The sequence below is a fragment of the Belonocnema kinseyi genome, chromosome 1 (genome assembly GCF_010883055.1).
Source record: "Belonocnema kinseyi isolate 2016_QV_RU_SX_M_011 chromosome 1, B_treatae_v1, whole genome shotgun sequence".
In the NCBI taxonomy this organism is placed as follows: Eukaryota; Metazoa; Arthropoda; class Insecta; order Hymenoptera; family Cynipidae; genus Belonocnema; species Belonocnema kinseyi.
The window spans coordinates 48076350-48101376 of NC_046657.1; the positions used below are offsets into that span (position 1 = coordinate 48076350).

Here is a 25027-nt window from a genome sequence, read left to right on the forward strand (position 1 = left end):
TTCAAAATTCGTTTTTTTAGGGTAGAAAAGTAATAAATATTTTTTCTTGAAAGTTCAATTATTTGGTTAAAAACTTATTTATTTTGTTGAAATATTATGCATTATATTAAAAAATCGTCTCTTTTCGTATACCATTAATTTTTTGTTTTGAAAATTCGTTTTCTAGTTAATAAAAATTAACTTTTAACTAGAAATTAAACTATTTGGTTGAGAATTAGACTGATTGGTTAAAGATTCTCTTTTTGGATAAAAATTTATATTCTCGTGTTGCAAATTCAACTTGTTTGTAGAAAAATGGTCTTTTTCACTAGAATATTTAACAATTTGGTAAAAAATGTAACAATTTTTACAAAATCAAACTCTTTGGTAGAACATTCGTTTATTGTTTATTAAAAATTTATTATCTTTAATGAAAATTAAACAATACTATTTTTATTATTAATTTATATTTTACAGTTTAAAAATTACATTTTATAATTGAAATTTTGTAGAAACTAGCATCACATCTGTTGGTGAAACTATTTAGTTAAAAATTGACAACTTTAAATAATATATTTTTCTAAAAAAATTCTCCTAACAATAGCTCCACTGGGAATCGAAATTTGTTCAAAAACCTATCTTTTTGGTCGCAAAAAATAAAAAAAAAATAAAATAAATAATTAAAAAATTATAATACAAAAATGAATTGAAATGATAAAAAATAATTTTTTAAAGTGAAAAATGTCTTGTATTTTAAACGGAAAAAACATTTGTATTCATAATTTTTTTTTACTTTGCAGTTATGAAAATGATGGTGCAGAAAACTCGTGATTTTTATCAATTGACAAACAAAGAAAAAAATCGACTAAGCCTCATATTTCATTTATGTTTTCAACCAAAATTTGTGCGAGACATGGTGACTTGACATTTTTAAGATAAAGATTATATGAATAAATAATTACTCTAGACTTTTCTTCGCCATATTGTATCACTGGCAACATACTTGAATAAAAATGGAGGTAAAACATTAATTAATTAATTTAATTATAATTTATTTACAAATTTAGGAAAAACTTCAGGTCTTCATGTTCTTTGAAATTAAATAAATAATTTTAAAAATTCTTAAAAGAATTATTAGCTCAGTTGAAAAAATAAATAACAAAAATCATAAATGTTTAATTATATTAATATTTTTAGTCAAAAATTTGGATTCTTAATCAAATAAATTATATTTAAAAGAGGATTCACAACTTTTTAACAATTTTAAAATGAGTTGATGTTTTACAACAAAAAACAATATTTTTAGTAATATATTACTTTAAGTAAAATGTCCATTTTTCAAACAACATGCTTGAATTTTTAATCAAATTTATTAGTTTAATTTTCAAATAAAAAAAAAACACTTTTAACTTAAAATGGAATAGATAAGGTTTTTGTGTAAATAAATTATTTCTCAACCAAAGAAAAACCATTTTCCGCCACATATTTCAATTTTCAAATACTAAACATCCTTCATATTTTAATTTATAAATTGCAACAAAAAAAAACGATCCTTGAATTTATTCATTTTTATTCATAGGCAGACACTAAATAATTTTATTCAAATTAATGATTTTTCTCGACTATTTCCAACCAATTTTCAACACAAACGATTTTTTTAACCAAAAAAGCTCATTCTTAGCAAAACACATCAATGTTATACCAATAAGTTAAATTTTCAACAAGGAAAATTACTTCCCTACTAAAAAAAAACAAGAATTTTTTAGTAATAATGGTGTAATTTAATTTTCATTCCAGAAAATTTATTTTTAATTAAAATTAACCAATAATATGAAACTAAATCTTCTAATTTTTAGTATAGGAAAAAAAAGTATTTCAAAAATAGCGAATATTTGGATTTAACCAACAAAAACTTTTTTAAAAATACTTGATTCCTTACCTTAAAAAATTAATTTCCGGTCAAAAAATTGATTTTTTACCAAAGAAAATGAATTGTCAACAAAATATATAAATTTTCAAGCAAATTTTCTATAAGAAGATAATTTTTTCAAGTCGAAATGTTAGCAAAAAAATTTAATTTGCTAACGAATTGAATAAATTTGTAAGAACATGTCAATTTTTAAACAAATAGTGAATTTTTTCACCAAATTTTTTAATTTTCTGACCGGTCATACGAATTTTTTTACAAACAGTTGAATTTTCGTTAAAAAAATTTAATTTTCAAACAAGACGGATTATTTTTAATCCAAACCGTTGCATTTTTAATTAGAAATAATAAAATTTCTACAATAAGAAATTAATTTTCAATGAAAGAAATCTTTTAGTCAAGAAAGAAAAAATGTCGATCCAATTGTGAAATATCCAAGCCAAAAAGATGAATTAAAAAAAAAGAAACTAGATTTTGAACCAAAAAGTATAATTTTTTTAAATAATGGTTAATCTAGCAACAAAGCAATTCACTTTTAAACAAAATAAGGAAAAGTTTTTAAAAAATAATTAATTTTTAACTTAGCCCGAAGCCTGTGATTTTATTTGGAAAATCATAAAAATAATTTTTGTAGTAATTAAATGATTAATTAATAATAGTTATCAATAAAAATAAGAAAAAATCATCTACTGTAAATAAAATCGCGCGCATAGCTTGAGTGTTATATATTTTGTAATTTACTAGAATTTTTTTTAAGTGTTGCATTTATTAATTATTTCGATGGGTAAACATTAAAAAATTGCATTCAAACAAATTATTTTTATACGTTATTCATTTCTTATTTAACGGAACTATAAAAACGCAACTATTCGGAAAATTAGCAAATTCTCGCCTTTGGTAGGGATGATTATTTAAAAAATTAAATTCGTAATTAGGGAACTTTGCGTTGAAAGATAAAGCTTTGTCTATATTTAAATAATTTTCAAAATGAAATATACATATTAAATAGATTTTTTAGACGAAAATGTATATTTTTATTATATGCTAAATTTGTTAAGTATAGTTGCTGAAATGTTTAATGAAATATTTTAATTTTCGAATAAAGAAAAAGATTCTCAATTAAAATGTTCAATTTTCAACTACAAAATATCAATTTTAAACAAAAAATTAAGTAATTGATTTTTTATTTGAAAAAGCATAATTTTCAACTAAACTGATGAATTTTCTAAAAAAATGATCAATTTTAAGCTGGAAAAATTGAACTTTAAAGCAAAAGGATTTATCCTCTAAAAAAGAAAAACAATTTTTCAAAAAAAAAAAAACATGAATCTTGATATAAAAACAAAACAATTTTCAACCAAATATTAAATAGTTAAAATTTTATTAAAGATATAAGTTAATTTTTACCGAAACTTCTGCATAGTTGAATTTTAAACTAGAAAAAAGCAAAGTCTAATCAAAAATCGAATAATTCAATCTTCATTACAAACAAACAAACTGGAATAATTGGATTTCTTAACCAAAAGATTAATTTTCAAAAAAAGATGATTTTTCTAACAAAAAGACGATTTTTCAATTAAATAAATGAGTATTCAACCAAATATCGAATTTCGAACTGAGAAAAATGATTTCTCAACTAAATATTGAATTTTAAAATAAGAAATATCAGCTATCAGCCAAAAGTGGATTAGTTTAATTTTCGTTTCAAAAAATTCATTTCCCACACAAAAAAATTTAAGAAAACCCGATCATTTTTACAGAAACAAAATGAATCTTAATCACAAAACATAAAAATTCTGCCAAAATATATTTTTTTAACAAAATGGATCAATTTTTAACAAAATAGTTCAATTTTCAATGTAACATATGATTTTTCGACTAAAAAGGAAAAAGTTGAATTCTCGTTTAAAAGAAATTCATTCTCAACTAAAAGAATAATAATTTATAACGAAAAATTACATTTTTGAGAAACAAATTAATTTCTTCAACAAATAATTAATCTTTAAACAAATTAATTATTTTCATCCAAAAAAATTATTTTTCCACATAAAAAAAGATAAATTTCCTTTAAAAGAAATTAAATAATTGAATTATCAGTTGAAAGATTCATTTTCAACAAAAATGAACTAATTTTATACGAAGAAGATTAATTTATTTAAAAAAAAGAATAATCTTTAACAAAAAAACATAAAATTTCAACTCGGAGATAAATTGTCCATTAAAAAGAAAAAAATTTAATTCAAAAAATTAATATTCAACCAAAGAGATGAATTTTTGTATAAAGTGATAGAATCTTGAATTAGAATAGCTATATTTTCAGTTTAAAAAGTTTCAAACCAAAAAAAACAAACTAATTTGCAAGAAAGTAGATACATTTTTAAAGAAAGTGATGAATCGTCAACTAAAATAGTTAAATTTAAAATAAAAGTTTAATGTTTACCCAAGTAATTGAATTTTCATTACAAAAAAGATTAATTCTGAACTAAGTGTTTAGTCATTAATATTTCAAACAAAAAAGATTTAAATTTGTAATCAAAATGAATTCTACCAAAAAATAATATCCAACAAAATAAATGAATTTTCAACGAGATTCTTGAATTTTTCACTAAAATCGATCAATAAATTTCCAACAAAAACAAGAATAATTAGATTTCAAGTTAAAAAGACAAGGACAATTCCTTAACGAAAAATGTAGCAGTCAATACTTTAACCAAAAAATATTTTAACTTGAAATAAAAAACAGTCGAATTAAACCAAAAAAAGAAGAGTTTTTAACCTGATTTGCATTTTTTAACTAAGAATAAATTTTCAGCAGAGATAGAGAAAAAATTGCAAACAATAGTTAAATTTTCAAGCAAAGCATATCGAAAAATTTTAATATCTATAATTCAAAAACAGAATAATTAAATTTTGAGTTAGAAAAAATTAATTAATAATAAAAACAAATTTTACACAAAATATTTAAATACGCTAATATAAAGCTACTTGTGTAAATAAGGAATTATTTTTATTTAACTATATATTGCAAAGAAAAATGAAGCACATTCTCGAAAAAAATGCCCTGACTTATCAGGTAGGTCGCTGATGAAAAAAACCAGGATGAAACCCAAAAAAAATTAAACAAAAAATAAGATAATAAGAAGAAGAAGACTAAAAAAAATTTGTTTAAGGGATGAGAAAAACAAATCAAAATTTAGATCTATAGTTTATTAATTAATTGTTTACAACATCACAAAATTTAAATTTTTTCAAAAATGTTATCATACCCATAGTTTATTTTCGAACTATTGGGGACTTATAAACATCTGTTTGGGGTAATTGTTGCATCACAATGAAAACCTGACTTTGTGCAGCACTCTTCTTTATGCGTAGCATTTGCTGGCTTGCAAAAACAAAATTTGTACTTGCAGCCTGGGCCAGCATTTTTACAAGGATCCTCTTCCCCAGCTCCTATAGCACTACAAATTATCACTAATCCCACCAGAATGATAAGCGTACATTTTGCAGGTGACATTTTCGGTTACTGAAACGAAAATCAAGCACGTCAGTTCAATTTTTACTTTTTTCACTTTTGAAATCATTTGAATCCCGCGAAAAATAATCTGAAAAATTTCGAATTATCGATTCCAGATTTCAGATTTTTTCCTGTGAACCAATAAATCTTATAAGATCACATAAAATCTTGCAAATCTTGATCTGAATGTTGTGACTATGAATCTTTGATTTCCTATTTTATAGTGACTTTGATCAAGATTTATAAAAAATTCTTCTTTTTTCAAAAAAATACTCACATCTCAAATCATTCAAATTTCGCATACACTAAATCTTTAAATGTTGGAACTGTCGATTAAAGATTCCAAATCTGTCTCTGTGACCCCATAGCTGTCATAAGACCTCTCAACAATCTTTTCAAGATTCGCGAAGATTTTGAAACCTGAACCTTGGGTATACATAAATCTGGTAAATATTGACTTGATTTTCGTGATTCTAGGCCTTTGATTTTTTATTCTATAGGGTTTTGAACAAGACTTCCGCAGAATTCATCTTTTTCGTAAGGATACTCACTTCTCAAATTACTTGAATCCCGCTAACCAAAAATATGTAAAATTTAAGTTATCGATTTAAGATTCCAGAAGGTTTCATTAGTCACTTAATCTTGGCATTCCTTTAAAACTTGCAACTCTTAATCTAATTTTCGTGATTCTAAATCTTTGATTTTTACATTCTATATTGATGTTTAAACACAATTTTTCAAGGATTTTCTCTTTTTCGTAGATATACTCACCTCTCGAATCATTTGAATGCCGCGATCGAGTAATTTTTAAAAATTGTAAATAACGAAATAAAATTTCCAAATCTCTTCTTGTGGCCCAATGGATTTTATAATATCTCTCAAAAATCTTTTCAAGACCCGTGTTTTTTTAGTGCTTTTCAGTCGCTTAATATTGGGATAACAGAAATTCTAGATTCTTGATTGTTTATTCTGATCTGATCTGATTTTCGTGATTCTAAATTTTTGATTTTTTTATTCTTAATGATTTTGCACAAGAGTTTCGAACAGTTCCTCTTTTTGCAATGAGATACTCACTTCCCAAACCATTTCAATCCCGAGAACCCCAACATTTTTTAAATTGGAATTATCGAAGTAAACATTCCAGATCTCTCCCTGTGACATCTGAATTTCGGGATCCTAAATTTATTATTTAATTTTTTAATTCTATAATGACTTTGAACAAGATTTTAAAGCATTTCTCTTTCTAGACAGGATGCTCTCTTCCCAAATCATTTGAATCGCGTAAGCTCTTAAAGTTTTCGAAGATTTAAACTGAATTGCTAGAACACAGTAATAAAATCCAATGCTTTTTGGTTAAAAGTTAATTATTATCGGTTGGAAATTGTACTGGTATATTTCTGATTAAAAATTTTTCAATTCATGCAAATTAAAAATAGATCAACGATTGTTGAAAATCAAAATATTTAATGTTTGTATATAGTGTATAAATAAATTCTATCACGGCAGAGAATGAAAAAGCTGATCTTATAGCAATAGTATATAATTTTATTATATAATCAATTTTATGCGAAAGATTCCCGGAAATAACAGCCACCATTTTCAGAAATTATGAACCTTCTAATTATGTTTAAAAATAATAAGAAAGTTTCTCAAAATAATTTATTTAAATTATTTATTTGAACATTTATTTAAACATTTAAGTATTTTACTAAAAATTTAATTCTTTCTTCTGTAAATTATTATCAAAATGTTTCGAGATAAAGTTTTCTAGTTTTGAAAATCTAAACAAAACTAATCGCTAAGATTGTCAAATCTTTAATTTTCAAGATTTAAACTATTTACATAAATAATATTTATATGTATAGTTTATATGCTTAATATCAGTTAATTTAAATATGGAAAATATATAGCATTAAATTTTAATCAAGTTTATCACAAAACATATTTTTGATAATAAATTTTCCAAAAAAAGTTTTTCAGACAAAAGAGAAAACAAATCTTTGCACAAATTGTAATTAAATGGGGTGGAAAAGACAAGTTATACGCTTTGGTAAAAAGATTATACTATTTCTTACAAAATGAAACTGATTAGTGGAAAATTCGTTTCTTCATTCAAATTTAATTCTCTTCTCGGTTTGAAAATTCAAAACTTTAGTTTACAAATTTCAGTATTAAGTTGAAATTTTTAAGAAACTAGCGTCAAATTCATTATTCGAATTGTTTATTAGAAAATCAATCTATTTTGTCGAAATTCATATTTTTGATAGACAAATAATCTTCTATGTTGAAAATTTATTTTATTTTTGATAAAAATTTAATTTTTAAGAAAAAATAAACTATTCTGTTAAAAATTCGTTATTATTTTACTTAAAAATTCATTTATTAGACTAAAAACTAAATGATTGATATAAATTCATTTGGTTGACCATTTAACTATTACGTTTTGTTAGGACTTAATCTTTTTAGTTGAAAAATCGTTCCTTTGATTGACAATTAGATTTTTTGATGGAAATTTAATTTACTCAGCTGACAATTTAATAATTTTAATAATTTTTTCATTACAATTTAATCAAAAGCGAAATTTATTTTCAATAAAACAAATTAATCTTTTATTTAAAAAACTGTCGCGACTAAAAATTCGTAAATTTCAATAGTGAAAAATTTAAAATAAAGAAGCTTATTTTTAATAAAGATTTAATAGTTCGATTTACATTTAGGAGAATACATTTTTATTGAAACAAACAAATTTTGGACAAAACAGTTTAATTTTGTTTGAAATAGTTAAATATTCTACTCAATTAATTTTCAAAACGAGAATATGAATTTTCAACAAAAAAGTTCATTTTCACTCAATCCGTTTAATTTTTCACAAAATGGTTCAATTCTCAATTTAAAAAATTAATTTTATTAAAGAGGAAACGAATTTTAAACACAGAGGATTATATTTTAACAAAATGTCTATATTTTTTAAAATTATAGGTAAAATTTCAACCACGAAGATTAAATCCCTACAAAAAATATCAATTATTGACCAAAAAATTATGCAGTTCAATTTTTTTTTAAGACCATTAAATTTGAATGAAAAAACTAATTTTCGACTAAACATTTTCCTTTTTTTAAATAGTTAAATTTTAGTAGAAAATTAGTTTTGTTATTGAAAATTAATTCTCTTAGATAAAACTTGAACTACACCATTTTTGGTTAATAATTCATCTTTTTAATTAGAAAAATATTCTTCGTGGTGTCGCAAGCAATATCGTGATTGAAAAAATCACAGGTTTTCATATTCTCAGAAATTAAATAGATAAAAAAATGTCCTAATTAAACAATTGGATACTTTAAAAAAATAAATAAGAAAAATGTCCTGTCTAAAAAAGTAATGGAACTATGATATCTTGCATAATTTGTTGTTAAAAAACCGATTGACGTTCACCTACTTGGAGTTATTTTTTATCTGAATTTTGAAACATTACAAATTAAATCTACAAATAATAACTTTTAATTGAAAAAAATCATAGAAAACATAATTAATTGCTTTCAGAAACAATCACGCGTATAGTGTGGAGATTAGAAATTTTCAAATTAAAATAAATAATTTTCTATGTTCTAAATATTTATATTTTGAATAATAAAAAAAAATCCAACTGTTTTGATCTTACCCATTTCGTTCTTCACAATTATGTCCACAAAATCAATTTTTTTAAAGTTGCTTTTACTTTGAATAAAAAAAACGAAGTTAAAAAAAGAACTTTTTAAATTCATCCATAAATTTTCTTTGGTTAATTATTCTGCGATTAAAAATTTGCTATAAATTAAAAAAATATATTTATTATTATACTTACAAGTTTGTTTCGAAAAAATCACCAAAATGGGTGTCACTATTGACTCCAGACGAAAATGTTTCGGTCTATATATCAGTCGTTATCTCATTCGGCGTCTTAATTATTAGGCATTTTTTTTAGTTTGCAAAGTCATAACAAAAAAACTTCGTTTATTTAAAGATTGAGAAATACGAGCGAAAGATTGTAAAAGTTTATTAATTTTATTTAATCAACGAGGAAAATATATTGTGACCTCCACTGAAGAGTAATTGCTCGTAAGAGGAAAAATTAAAAAATTTGTTACAATTATACAAAAAATAATATTTTTAGAATATCTTTAAATTTATTAACTTTTAAAGTTTATACATAATTGATAAAACTATTGATAAACATTTTGAATAAGAAAAGCTAAAAAATGTCTAAACTGTCTAAAGACGACGACACGGATTCGGAATTAGTTTTAAACAAATTTCAAAGTAATAAACAAAAATTTATTTTGTTGAAGATTCATCATTTAAGTTGAAAATTAACTTTTTCTTTCGTAAATTAAGTTTCTTAATTTAGAATTTTACTAATAAATGCTTAGTTAAAAATTCCCCCTTCACAGTTGAACATTTAAGTATTCGGTTATAAAAAATTACTTTTTGTATACAAAATGTATAATTTATTATTATTTAATATTAATTTAAATGTAAAATTCTTTCAAAATGAGTCTTTCAATGCAGAAAATTAATCGCCTTTCGAGAAAATTCATTTTCTCACATTTCAACCTCTTAAACGAGAGTGGAACTGTTTTGCTATAAATTTATTTTTTTCATAAATAATGGAAAAACGAGAAATAATTTAAACAAAAAATAAGATAATAATGAAAAAAATAATCATTTGTTACAGGGGTTGGAAAATAAATAATTATTTGGATATGCACTTTAATTATTAATTGTTTACATTATTACACAATTTTATTTTGCTCTACACTCTTTTGATCCAGGATCACAAAATAGATTATTTAATTTGCAACAGTTGTCTAGCTGTGTAGGTGTTCCTGGTGTACAAGGACATTTAACGGGTTTGCAGCCTGTGATATTTGCACATGGTGGGTCTCTTCCTATTGCACTATTAATTAGTACCAATCCCATCAGTATGGTCAGAAAAAATTTTGCAGGTGACATTTTTCGTAACTGAAACAAAAATCAAACATCAGAGTTTCATTTTTAATTTAAGTTTCATTTTAAATCTTGTAAATCTTTATCTTATTTTTTGGATTTAAGGACTTTAAAATTTTTATTCTATAGCGACTTTGAACAACATTTTCAAACTATTCTTCTAAATTTTAGGGGATACTCACTTCCCAAATCATTTGAATTCCACGAAACCTAAATTTTTAAAAATTAAGATCACTGATTTCAGATTACAAGTCTCCTCCTGTGATCCAATGGATTTCATAAGATCTCACATTGATCTTTTAAAATTCACGAAAAATATTGAAAAGTTAAAAAGATTTCCGATATTGCCGTTAGGATTCTTCAACTATTTTGTAGTCGTTCAATCTTAGGATTAACGAAATCTTATAAATATTGATCTGACTTTCGTGTTTTTAAAAATTTGACTTTTTTGTACTGACTTTGAACCAGGAATGCCGAAGGATCTCTCTTTTTTTTTTGATGGGATACTCACTTCTCAAATCATTTAAATTCCGCAAACCCTAAATTTTTTAAAATTAAGATTACTGATTTCAGATTACATATCTCCTCCTGTGACCCAGTGGATTTCATTACATCTCTCATCGATCTTCTCAAGATTCGCGAAGATTATTGAGAAGTTAAAAAGATTTCCAAAATCGCCGTTAGGATTTTTCAACTGTATTTTAGTCGCTCAATCTTAGGATTGCTGAAATCTTACAAATCTTGATCTGACTTTCGTGATTCTAAAACTTTAACTATTTTATAGTGACTTTGAACATGATTGTCCAAAGTTTTCTCCTTTTTAAGAGGATACTCACTTCTCAAATCATTTGAATTCCGCAACCCCTAAATAATTAAAAATAATAATTACCCATCAAAGATTCCGGATCTTTTCCTGTGACCCAATGAATTTCATTAGATCTCTCAACGATATTTCCCAAATTTGCGAAGATTATTAAAAAGTTCAAAGATTTTCGAAATCGCCGTTGAGATTTTTTAACTGTTTTTATAGTCTGTAAATCTTAAGATTACCGAAATATTGTAAATCTTGATCTGACTTTTGTGATTCTAAAAGTTTGACTTTTTTATTTTATAGTAATTCTGAACAAAATTTTCGAAAAATTCCTCTTTTTTCGAAGGTATACTCACTTCTCAAATCATTTGAATCCTGCGATCCCTGAACATTAAAAAATTCAAATTATGGATTTAAAATTCCAGATCGCTCTCATTGAGTAAATGGATTTTATTATATCTTCTAAGAATCTTTTAACGATATTTGAAGATTTATAAATTTCCAAGGTCCCCAGTAAAATTTTTTCAATGTTTTTTAGTTGCGGAATCTGGAAATTACGGAAATCTTGCAAATTTTCACCTGATTTCCTGAATCTTAAACTTTGAGTAATTTAATCTATAGTGTCTTTGAACATGATTGCTAAGGAATTCCTCTTTTTCTAGAAGGAATTCTCACTTCTCAAATCATTTGAATTCCGCGATCCTCAAATTTTGAATGATAGATAGTACACTAACTGCAAGAAATTGCAATTTATTAACAAACAATTAAATTTTTTGTGTTCTATACATTGGTAGAGATTGAAAATTTCAAAAAAAAATTTATGAATATTTTAGATTTATGAAATCTTTTTTGTCGAATAATTTAAAAATAATAAAAAAGGTAAATACTGCTTCCATTACATACTAAATTTTATGAAAAAAGCCGCAGTGTCAACAATTACATTTAAAATTTTTGTAATTTTCTAATTCTTCACAGAATTTTTTGAAAACTTTAAACCTTTTAAATATCTTTAAAAATAATTCGAAAGTTTCGTGAAATAATTTTAAGATTTTGTAAAATCAGATAAATAGTTGGAAAACTTCAAGTTATTTTCTCAAAATAAAGATCATCTTTTTAAGTGATACAAATCATTTCAAAAATCCTTGAGAAATAAATTTTTTCAAACAAAAAAAGCATTGTAAATTTTCTAAGGAATCTCAAGAATTTTTTTATACAATCCAAAATCCTGAAAAAGATTTAAATCTTCATTGCAAATTCTTTAAAAATCAATATTTTGTTAGAAGAATTTTGGAATTTTCTATTATTTTGCAGATTATTAACAGTTTTCCTATCTTCTTCTTTTTTCTCTAAAAATTAATTTTTCAAAACAAAAAGTCATGTGGGATTTTCCCCGGAATTTTGAAATAATTGTTTATTTTCTTGAAACGTTTCAATATATTTCAAAATTTTAATTTTGTTTTAAATTCGTAGAAATCTCTTTAAGATTAAAGCTATTTTTAAATCTTTAAAAAAGTTCTTCAGCTTCTAAATATTTTTGAAAATGATTCAGTTTTCCTGCAATTTTTCAAAATCCAGCAAAACAAAATTCAAATAAATTCCTCCAGTTTGTTTGATTTTAATTTCTCAGATTTTTTCATTTTTAAAATTTTCTCACTAAATTTTTTCAATTCGCTAGAGAATTGAACTATTTATTTGAAAATTCATCTTTTTTTTAGAAAATCAATTTTAAGGTTAAAAATTCGAATATTTGGTTGAAAATTTATCTTTTTTAATTTAGGATTGAAACATTTTGAAACAATTTTTGTTTTAATTGGTTAAATGCAAACTTTTCTTATTTTACACAAATTTGTTTTTCATAAAAATAAAAACTATTACGTTTTGCGTTAAACCTTCACCTTCTTAGATTAAAAATTCCACTACTTAATTGAAAATTGTTAAACTTTCCTAAAAGTTCAATTTTTGTTTGGAGATTTATAATTGTAATCAAAAATTAATTTTTTGATTGAAAATAGCTTTTTGAACCGAAAATTCAACTATTTGCTTACAAATACGACTGATTAATTAAAAATGTAATATTTCTGTAGATTTTTGGACTGAAAATTTAATTGTTTTTTAACAGAAATAACAGAAAGTTCCTATCAAAGAACGTAGTGGAACGATACATTTGGCTGGCATTGTTGTTAAAAATCTGATTGACTTTTCACTACTTGAAAACGGTTTTGTATACAAAAATTTTAAATTTTGAAAATTAAATCTACGAATACCCTGCAACAGAAAAATCACACAAAAAATTAGACATTGTTTTAGGTCAAAAATTATTGGTATTTTTAATCATAAATAATTAGACTAAAAAAATATGTTTGCAATTTTTCAACAGCTTTGCTTTATGTCGGTGTATTTCACCCGTAATCAATTAAAATTTTGAAATTTTCATTAAAAAATTTGGGAAATAAAGTTTTTCTTGGTTTCAGTAATTTGAAAGTAAAAATCAATGTTCCGGATCAAAAAATTTTCTTTGTATTATGGATATATTATTATACTCACAAGAATGTTATGAAAAAATTGCTGAAACGATGGCAATTAATGATATCTAAAAAAAATTCTGTCTATATATAATGTTCGCTATCTCATTCAGCGTCTCAATTGTTGGGAATTTTTTATAATTTTCAAAGTCATGATGAAAATCCTTTTGTTTTTTGAAAGATTTATAAATTCGAGCAAAATATTATGGAACATTTTTTAATTTTATTTAATCAAGAAGAGAAAAATATTGCGACCTGATTTATATAAGGTGACGTCATACTAATGTACATATGTTACATGATTCATTACACAAATCAGGAAAGAAATTTTTTAATTCAAAATTTATCTATTCTTGCATACTTTATTAACAATACAAATAAAACTCTAAATAAACCGAAAATTTTTATCATTTCGATCATTTGATCAAAAGTGAGTCCTTCAAGACCGCAATTTTAAACAATTAAATTTTTTAATCTTCCAGTCTCCGTGTTCTTCATGATAATCTAAAAATGAAAAATATTTTTTAAATTTCTTTCTTAGAAACTCTAAAAAATTTATTAATAATTAATGAAACGATTAACAAATTTGTTAATAATAAAGCTAAGAGTCGCCTAATGTTGACGATACCATCACCAATATCAATATAAAGACGCAGTTAAAAATTAGGAATTATTTTTTTAAACAATTTTTTTCATAATTTATATTTTCACATCCTCTTACATATTTTGAATAGCGTTAAGGTAATAAAAAACAACAGAAACTTTGAAATTATACCGAAAGAGACTAAGAATTGCAATTTGAAAAATTATCAATTTTATGTCCCAAGTAGAGATTGGTAATTTACGTTTGCAGCTCAAGTGTTCTCCTAATTTTGATAACATTGAAGAGGAAATAAATAAAAATTAATTTATTTTTGGAGCGGAATCGAGTTTCAATATTAGAAATTATAATCTGATTACCAGCATCTTTTGAATTTTGATATGATTTTCGTGATTTTGAAACTGATTTTTTATTGTATAGTGACTTTGAACATGATTTCCGAAGCATTCTTATTTTTAGAGGGGATACTCACTTCTCAAATCATTTTAATCCCGTCATCCTTTACCCTTTAAAATTGGAATTAAATATTTCAAATTCCAGGTCTCTTTCTGTAACACAATGGATTTCATAAGATCTCTCAACAATCTTTTCAAAATTAGCAAAGATTATTAAAAAGTGAAAAGATGTTCGAGATCGTTATCGGTATTTTTTAACTTTCTTTCAACTGCTTTTTTAGTCGCTCAATATTAGAATTACCGAAACTAATTTTTTATTCTATGGTGATTCTTGATAGGATTGCCAATGAATTTTTTGTTATCACGGAGATACTCACATCTCAAATCATTTAATTTGCATACACAATTTTTAACTGCTTGTCAGCTGTTTTTTAGTGGTTATATACCAAAATCTAGCAAATTTTAATCTTATTTTTGTCATTTTAAGACTTTGATATTTTTTATAGTATAGTGACTTTGAATAATATTGCCAAAGAATTTTTTTTTTCTCGGGTATACTCACTTCTCAAATGAAGTAAATACCGAGATTTTTTAACCTTTAAGTCTTTTAAATTTACAAACATATTTCGAAACTGCTTTTTAACTGTTCTTTAGTCGTTGAATCGAATTATATTATTAGAAATTATAATCTAATTACAAAAGTCTTGGAAATTTTGACCTGATTTTCGCGATTCGAAAACTTTGCTTTTTTATTCTACAGTAATTTTGAACATGATTGCCAAAGAATTCCTTTTTTTATGGTGATACTCACATCTCAAATAATTTAATCAGTAATCCCCTAAACTCTAAAAATTGGAATCACAGATTTCAGATTGCAGATCTCTCCTTGTGACACAATGGATATCATAAGATCTCTAAACAATCTTTTCAAGATTCGCGAAAATTATTAGAAAATTAAAAGATTTTCGAAGTTGCCGTTGGCGAGAATTGCCACTTTTATTTAGGGATACTCACATCTCCAAACATTTAAATCCCGGTATCCTTTAAAATTCAAAAATTGAAATTATCAATTTAAGATTCTAGACCTATTTCTGTGATTCAATGAATATCATAAAATCTCTCAACGATCTCTTCAAGGTTCCTTAAGATTTTTGAAATCTTAAGAGATTCTCAAGATCGCCGTTAGGATTTTTCAATTGCATTTTAACAGTTTTTTGCTTCCACAATCTCAGTAATAGGGAAGTTTGTAAATCTTGAACCGACTTTCGTGATTCTAAAACTTTTATTTTTTTATTCTATAGTGACCTTAAACATGATTGCCCATGAATTCCTCTTATTTACGAGTATGCTGCTCACATCTCAACTCATTTGAATCCCATGAACCCTAATTTTTCCAAAAGTCTTGGAAATTTTGTCCTGATTTTCGCGACTCTAAAACTTTGATCTTTTATTCTACAGTGACTTTAAACATGATTGCCAAAGAATTCCTTTTTTCATGGGGATACTCACTTCTTGAATTATTTCAATCCCGCGTCCCCTAAACTCTAAAAATTGAAATTACAGATTTAAGATTTCAGATCGCTCCCTGTGACACAATGGATATCATAAGATCTTTGAACGATCCACGAGTCGAAATTTTAACCCTACATCAAACCTGTTAATTCTAGATAAAACCTCCTTTGAGCATATTTCAGCCTGCGCATCCTACTTTGATTCTCTGAAAGCCCGAGAATTCCAAATTTAGTCCTCCTTTAGTCCTCCTATAATCTCAACTGTACTTTTCAAGTCCTCCTTTAAACCTCCTACAACCTCCCAGTATTTTCTCTTCAGTATTCAGGAAATTCCTAAAAAGCTACAATAACACGTAAAAATGTTTTTTTTCTTTCATTTTTGAGTCTTCTTTGGGGTGTTGCGGGAAGGGTGGGGATGGGTTGAAAATGAAAGTTATTAGTATGGCTTTATTTCGTAGACACTGCTCTTAAATCCCTAAAATAAACTTGGAACATTGCGCTGAAACCCTGGAACATGAGTTTCATTTTTCGAAAATTCAAAATTTCCCCCTGTTAATAAAATGGAATTTTGAAGTAGCGGTAGGCGCGTGTTACTATTCGAATTTCGTAAATAAAAAACTATTCTTCTTTCTTTAGCAATGGAAACTTTGGGGGAGGGCGCACAGTAAGAGAAAAACCACATTTTTTGGACAAAAATCGACTGACAGTGCAATTCTTAACTTGTTTTCATTTATCTTTTTTTTAATTGACCTTAAGGCTTCCAAGTATAACATTTAATTGTGCAGTTTATATTTTGACTCGACAAAAATTTGTTATTTAAGAACATAGTGACAACTTTTTGTTGCTAAAATTTTCCATGATACCATTTCTTCTAAGACTTTGAAATTTATTAAAAAAGGTCATAAGTTAATGCAGAGACTAACTACAAATAATTTATTAGTGAGTTAGAGTAACCAAAAATTTTTTAATAATGCGGAATCAACTTAAAATGTTTTTCCTAAGCCTCCTTGCTATCATATTTTTTATAATGACCAAAAAATGTAAATTAATTATACAATTTATATAAACAAATGCGCATTTTGACTATTTTTTTCTTAATAGGCTTGATTTTTTTGCGAAATTAATTTGGAACATCTTGCAAAAGAATTTATGCTATCATATTTTTAATAATGATAGAAAATGATAATTATATAAACGATTTCCATAAACAAATAGATATTTTGACTATTTTTCCATGAATAGGTTTAATTTTTTTGAAATCAATGCGAAATATCTAAAAAAAGAATCCTTGCTGTCATATTTTTTATAGTGAGTGACCTGATATATAACATAACTTGTATACTAAATAGTATCATGTAAATTTTTTTTATTAGGAAATTTTCAAACTATTTCATTACTACTTGTTATTTTTAAACTCTTGTCCATGGTACAAAAAACGGAATCATAATCGAAAATTTGCAAAAATTTTGTAATGCCGAAGAAAAGATCAGAAAAACAATTTTTGTTTACATGCATTTTTTCGATACATATAATAAAGATTGATATTGTATTCAAAAATCATTTTAATTTTAAATTAAAAACAGTTGAGTTCTTCAAAAAACAAATTATTTTGATAGAATAGACGCATTAAATTGAAAATAGTCAAACTTATGCCTTTGGTAGATATTGGGAATTATTTTATGACGAATTATTATTTTTTATTATTTTTAATCTTCATATATCGAAAATTAAAAAATAAACTTTTTAACAACACCAGTTGATATAAAAATATTTTTAGGAACTGTACACTTATAATTTAATTTAATCTAGCTGCATTCACGAAGATAGTTTTCTGCAGTTTTCCTCTCCCCTGCCGAAAATTCCATTTAAACTTCGACAAAAATTTAATGGTTTCAAAAGAATAAAATATTTACTAAAGCTTCTTCAGAAAATACCAAACATTCCAAGCAATTTCAGGAAAATATTTTATTATTTTAAAAGACATTTGGAAGCTTTAAATAAAATTTAAAAAAGATTGAAAATTTTGGAGCAGACTTCAAAAAAGTAAATGTAGATTGCTGACTTCATCTTTATGGTAAAAAATGTAATAGTTTCATAAAGCTTGAACTTCTATGTTAGAACACCCTTTATTTCTCTAACGATTCGTCATTTTTTTTATAAATAAACTTATTGAAATTATATAATAATTCATATTTAATATCATATTTAATTTATTATCATTAATAATAATAATAATAAAATGAGCCTCGGTGGCTCAGTTGGTTAGACACTCGGACTTCACCTCAGAGGTCCGGGGTTTGATCCCTGATCCGGTACCTCTAGAAATTTTTCAATGTACCTTTACCGAGGTTCTGGTGGTTCGGAACCCACCTTAAGCTGTAGGTCCCCCCATCGTGTACTTGACTGCAACCCGGTCCGTCAATGAGTGGGTAAAAACCAGGCTTTGTCCAATATGTCTGGGCAGACTGCTCTCATCAGATCACTTGATTGCATTATAAAAATGCATCCGTGACTGTGATGATATATACCGGGACAGCCCCGTGCAAAAATGATCAAAAAAAAAATCCAACTCTAGCCAAAAATGCCTTCGACATGTTGGGCAGTATAAGTCTGTGACAACATTTCAAGACTGAAATGTTTTTTATAATGATAATAAAAAGAGCCTCGGTAGCTCAGTTGGTTAGACACTCGGACTTCACCTCAGAGGTCCGAGGTTCGATGCCAGAGCCGGTACCTCTAGAAATTTTTCAATGTACCTTTACCGAGGTTCTGGTGGTTCGGAACCCACCTTAAGCTGTAGGTCCCCGCATCGTGTACTTGACTGCAACCCAGTACGTCAATGATGGGTTAAAAACCAGGCTTTGTCCAATATGCCTGGGCAGACTGCTCTCATCAGATCACTTGATTGCATTATAAAATGCGTCCGTACTGATGATTTATACCGGGACAGCCCCGTGCAAAAATAATCGAATAGAAAATCCAACTCTAACCAAAAACGCCTTCGACATGTTGGGTAATATAAGCTTGTGACAACATTTCAACACAGAAAAGTTTTTTTATAATAATAATAATAATAATAATAATAACTAATATTGGGACCTAGAGCTTAAGGTGGGTTCCGAACCACCAGAACCTCAGTAAAGGTACATTGAAAAATGTCTAGAGAAAATTAATTAATTTATAGATTCAATTAATTATTAATAACATTTATTTATAAATTCATTTAAATTCCTAAGAATATTTTATCACTCCCGAAGTAATAGTATTTTGATTTTATTATTCGTTTATCGGTAAATGCAATGAAATCCTAAGAGCGATTAAGAAAATTATCCAACGCACGATATCGGTAGAGATTAAAAACTTGTCTTCTTTGTTTAAAGTTGATTTTTTTAACTAAAAAGTCAGGTATTTTACTTTAGTTTAAACATTTATTTTTTTGGTGAATATTTAACTATTAATTATTTTTTACGAAACAGAATATATATAAACAAATATTCAATGCAGACTTTACTTTTTATTATATTGTTTCGCTGGAAACATGATTGAATGAAAATAAAGAGAAATTATTATTCAATTACAATTAATTTCATTAATTGGAATAACACTGTAAGAAATAAAAAATTATATTTGAAAAATTTTCAATTTTCGGATTGCGAATTGAATTTCAGAATTAGTGTTTTATAAGAAAAATGATTTTGTTAATTTAATATTCAACTAGTAAATTTTTGATTGAAAATTGATCTATTTAGTTTTATTTTATTTTTATTTTATTTGCATTTGCATTTTAATTATTAATTGTGTACATCATTTCAAATAACCAGATTTTGCTCTACACTCGCTTGTTCCAGGATCACAAAATAAATCATCTGTTACGCAACAATTGTTTAGCTGTATAGGTTTTCCTGGTGTACAAGGACATTTTAAGGGTTTGCAGCTTGTGATATTTGCACATGGTGGGTCTCTTCCTATTGCACTATTAATTAGTACCAATCCCATCAATATGGTCAGAAAAAGTTTTGCAGATGACATTTTTTGTTACTGAAACAAGAATCAAACATCAGAGTTTAATTTTAAGTTTATAAATTTTTGAAATCACTTTAATCCCGCGACCCATCATCTTTTAATTCCTCTTTTTCGTGGGGATACTCACTTCTCAAATCATTTGAATTCCGCAAAATTTATAACTTAGAAGATTTAAATTACTGATATTAGATTCCAGATCTCTTCCTGTGACCCAATAAATTGCATTTGATATCTCAAAGATATTTTCAAGATTTTCGAAATGCACGGTGAGACTTTTCATTGGTTTTTGGCTGTTTTTCAGTCGCTAAACCTCGACAATACTATAATCTTGCACATTTTGATCTGGTTTGATCTGTTCTTTGATCGGATTATAAATCTTTTACTTTTTTACTCTATAGTGACTAAAAAAGATTTGTAAGAATTACTCTTTTTTTGAGGGGATACTCACTTCTGAAATAATTTTAATTTTGCTAAACCTAAATCTTACAAAATTCAAATTACTTATTTCAGATTTCAGATCTTTCCCTGTGACTAATAGATTTCATAAAATCTCTAAACGATCTTTTCAAGATTCGCGAAAGTTTTTGAAGATTTGACAAATTTCTTACATCTTGCCTGCCTCTCACTTACTTTCGCGATTCTCAAACTTTTATTTCAGAATTCTATAGTCACTGAACCATATTTCATAAAAAATACTTTTTTTCATAGGGATACCCACTTCTCAAATCGTTTTGATCCCACGACACATAATCTTTAGAAATTGAAATTACCGATTGAATATTCGAGATCTCTCCCTGTGACCAAACGGATTTTATAAGATCTTTTAACAATCTTTTGAAGATTCGCGAAGCTTTTTGAAGATTTGTGAAATAATAGATATCTTGCCAATATTTGACTGACATTCCTGATTTTAAAACTCTTATTTCTGTATTCTATATTGAATTTGAACCATATTTCACAAAAAAATCATTTTCCTTCAAGGGGATACTCACTTCTCAAATCATTTTAAGAATTTCGTAGAATAAAGAAATCAAAGTTTTAGAATCCGAAAGTCAGTTTAAGATATTCAAGGTATCCGAAATTTTCCAACCCTTTAAAAACCTTTGAGAATCTTCAGAAGATCATTGAGAGATCCGATAAAATCCATTTGGTCACAGAAACAGATCTGGATTCTTAAATTGATAATTCCAATTTCGAAAGATTATGTGGCTTGGAATTAAAATGATTTGAGAAGTGAGTATCCCCTTGAAAGAAAGGGATTTTTTTTATTCTGTTGAAAGTCACTATGGAATAGAGAAATCATAGTTCTGAAATCAGGAGAGTCAGTTAAAGATATTCACGATATCCAAAATTTTCCAAATCTTGAAAAACCTTTGCAAATCTTGAAAAGATTGTTAAGAGATCTGATGAAATCCATTTGGTCAGGAAAAGAGATGAGGATTTTTAAGTAGGTAATTTCAATTTGTAAAGATTATGTGACGCGGAATTCAAATGATTTGAGAAGTGAGTATCCCCTTTGAAAAAGAGGGATTTGTTGGAAATCTTCTTTAAAGTCACTATTGAATAGAGAAATCAAAGTTTTAGAATCCGGATAGTCAGTTTAGAATATTCAAGATATCAGAAATTCTCTAAATCTTCAAAAAACTTTGCGAATCTTAAAAAGATCATTGAGAAATCTGATGAAAGCCATTTCGTCACATAAAGAGATCTAGATTCTTAAATTGGTAATTCCAATTTCTGAAGATTATGTGACGCAGAATTAAAATGATTTGGGAAATGAGTATCCTCTTGAAAAAAAGGAATTTGGGTGAAATATGGTTCAAAGTCACTATAAAATACAAAAATAAGAATTTAAAATTCATGAAAGTGAGCCAAAGATTTGCAAGATATCCAATCTTTATTAAATCCTCAACAAATTTCGCGAATCTCAAAAAGATCGTTGAAATATCTTATAAAATCGATTCGGTCACAGGGAGAGATCTGGAATCTTAAATCGGCAATTCCAATTTCTAAAGATTATATGACGCGGAATTAAAATGATTTGAGAAGTGAGTATCCCCTTGCTATTTTCAAAGATTTAGGGCTCGTGGGATCCAAATGGTTTGAGAAGAGAGTATCATCTAGAGAAAATGAAACTCTGTGCCCATCATATTTAAAGTCATTATAGAATAAGAAAATTAAAGTTTTAGAATCACGAAAGTTTGTTCAAGATTTGCAAGATTTCGCTAATGTTAAGGTTCAGCTACTAAGAACCAGTTGCAAAAAATCACCGAGGATTATTGAAATCTTCGAAATCTTGAATTGACTTTCGTGATTCTAAAACTTTAATTTTCTTATTCTATAGTGACTTTGAACAGGATTGCTGAAGTGTTTCTCTTTATTCGAGACAATACTCACTTCTCAAATCATTTAAAACACGCGAATCCTAAATATTTAAAAATTCGAATAAGATAAGACCTATCAACGTTCTTTTAAAGATTTTTGAAAATTTAAACCGAAAATATTTTTTGAAAGAAAGATCTAATGATTTGTTTTGTTTGTTTGGAATATAAATAATTCGATTATCGAATATAAATTATATGAAAATATATTTCGCTTCGGTTTCTTTTTTAACTATATCCCTACTGTTTGAAAACTCAATCATTTTTGTTCAAGATTTGATGATTTTCTTGATAATTCATCTATTTTTTAAGATATCTTTTTAGATTTTTTTCATTTGAACAAATTAATGATGGAAAAAAGATAAATAAAAAATATTTTTTCGAAATCTATTTCCTCGTGTCTCAATATCTATTGCTACTTTCAATGACTCTTTAATAAAAAATTATCGCTGTTTGTATTTAGTGTAGAAACCAATTCTATCTCGACTTACCTTGTTGTAGACAGCAGCACAGTAGAAAATGTTAATTTTAGTTTTTTTCAATTTCTGGATCAGCTGAAGTCCTAGCTGCAGCATTGAGTCGTATTAACTGTTGCGGAACATATTAAAAAAAATTATTGTCAAACTCACGATTTTGGTAAAGATTAGAAATTTTTTTAAATGAGTACCTAAAGATTTTACATTTTTGAAATCTCGTATATTAAAAATTTTGAATATCATTGGAAGAGATTATAAAATATTTTTTTATTATGCATACACTTCCATGTGTGCATATCTTTATCATAGCAGAGATATTGTCGGCACGATTCACCTAATTCCAATGCAGAAATTTTTGAAATTATGAAACTATTTATTGTAATTTATTATACAATTATGAGACTCAAATTTAAAACCATTATTCTTTTTTAATATTTTATTCAAAGATATATAATTTTAATAAATGAAGAATTTTATGCAAAAGATTTACTGAACTATGAGGAAACTGTTTTTGAAATTATAATAAAAGACACGACTTCGGTAGAGGTTAGGTAGTTTGTAAAAATAATTTCATAGATTTTTTTATTTTTAAAACATTTTAAAGTCGGGAGACAACCCTACAGTGAATAATCGTTAACTAAAAGCATTAAAACACTCTAAGTGAATATTTCTAATTTATTAACAAATATAGAGTCCTAATTACTCATATTTTTTAACCTTGTATGTCAAATAATTTTAAAATAATAAAAAATAATAAATAGTGGTTTTATTATCGTTATGCTAAATGTTATCGAAAAAATAACCATTTTAAACATTTTATTTCAGATGCTTTTAAATTTTTAATTATTTACAGACTTTGTTTATAACTTGTAAACCGTCTAAATATTTCGTTTAATAATTCGAAAGTTTCGGGAAATAATTTCAATATTCTGTAAAATAAGAAAAAAATTCAAAATCGAAAAGTAATTTTCTTATAAAATAAAAAAATATAAATAATATAATAATATAATATAATATAAATAATATAAAAAAAACAAAAATTATGCGTTTTCTCCGGAGTCTCAAGAAAATTTCTTTTTCTTTGACACACGACAAAACCCTTAAAAAGATGCAAATTTTAATTTCCAAATCTTTAAAAAAATACATTTTGTTTCACTTTTTTTAATATTTTGAAATTATAATTGTTTTTCAAATTGTTAGAATTTTTCCTATTCAGTTTCCTTTTTTCTCTAAAAATTTTGGAAACGAAACATCATTTGCAATTTCCTCAGGAATTGAAAGAAAATTGTTTATTTTCTTGAAAACGTTTGAAATTCTTTTTTTTTTATCTTTAAAAATCTACATTTTTTTAATTTATGAAAATCGTCTAAATACTGAAATTATTTTTAAATTTTTAGAAAAGATCTAAAACCTCTAAATATTTTTGAAAATGATTCAGTTTTCCTACGGTTGTTCGAAGGCTGGGAAAATCGAAGAAATTCGCACAAATTCTTACAGTTCTTTTTGTTAAAGTCTTTTAGTATGTTTTCTAATTTTTCTACCACATCCTCAATTTTGTAGAAAATTCAACTATTTATCTGAAAACTGATCGTTTTTATTATAAAATCTATTTATCTTTCAAAAATGCAATAGTTTGGCTAATAATAAACCTTTTTTACGTGATTATTATTATTATTATTACACCATTAAGTTATTTGCCTTTCGAGGTAGGCGTGACTCACTCGGCAGGGGAAAGGAGTAGTACGTGGAAGGGATAGAGATTTTTCAGATTGATCCAGAATTCTCGTGCTATTTAAGTAAGTAACACGTTCGTTCCGCAACGCTGCTCCGACCCAGGTTGCTGATCAATCTCTCTAGCAATCACCCCAAGCGAAGAACCTCACGAAGTCGTTATGTAAGGTTC

At 25.9% G+C, this 25027-nt stretch overlaps 1 long non-coding RNA gene across 1 annotated transcript; it reads right to left on the reverse strand.

Moving 5' to 3' along the window:
* Positions 1–10307: 10307 nt before the first annotated feature.
* Positions 10308–23362, reverse strand: LOC117167369. The gene is made up of 3 exons (XR_004466388.1): positions 23316–23362; positions 23140–23236; positions 10308–10419 (listed from the first exon to the last, which is right to left on the reverse strand). It is a non-coding gene; the product is annotated as an uncharacterized LOC117167369 (long non-coding RNA).
* Between the last annotated feature and the right edge of the window lie 1665 nt (positions 23363–25027).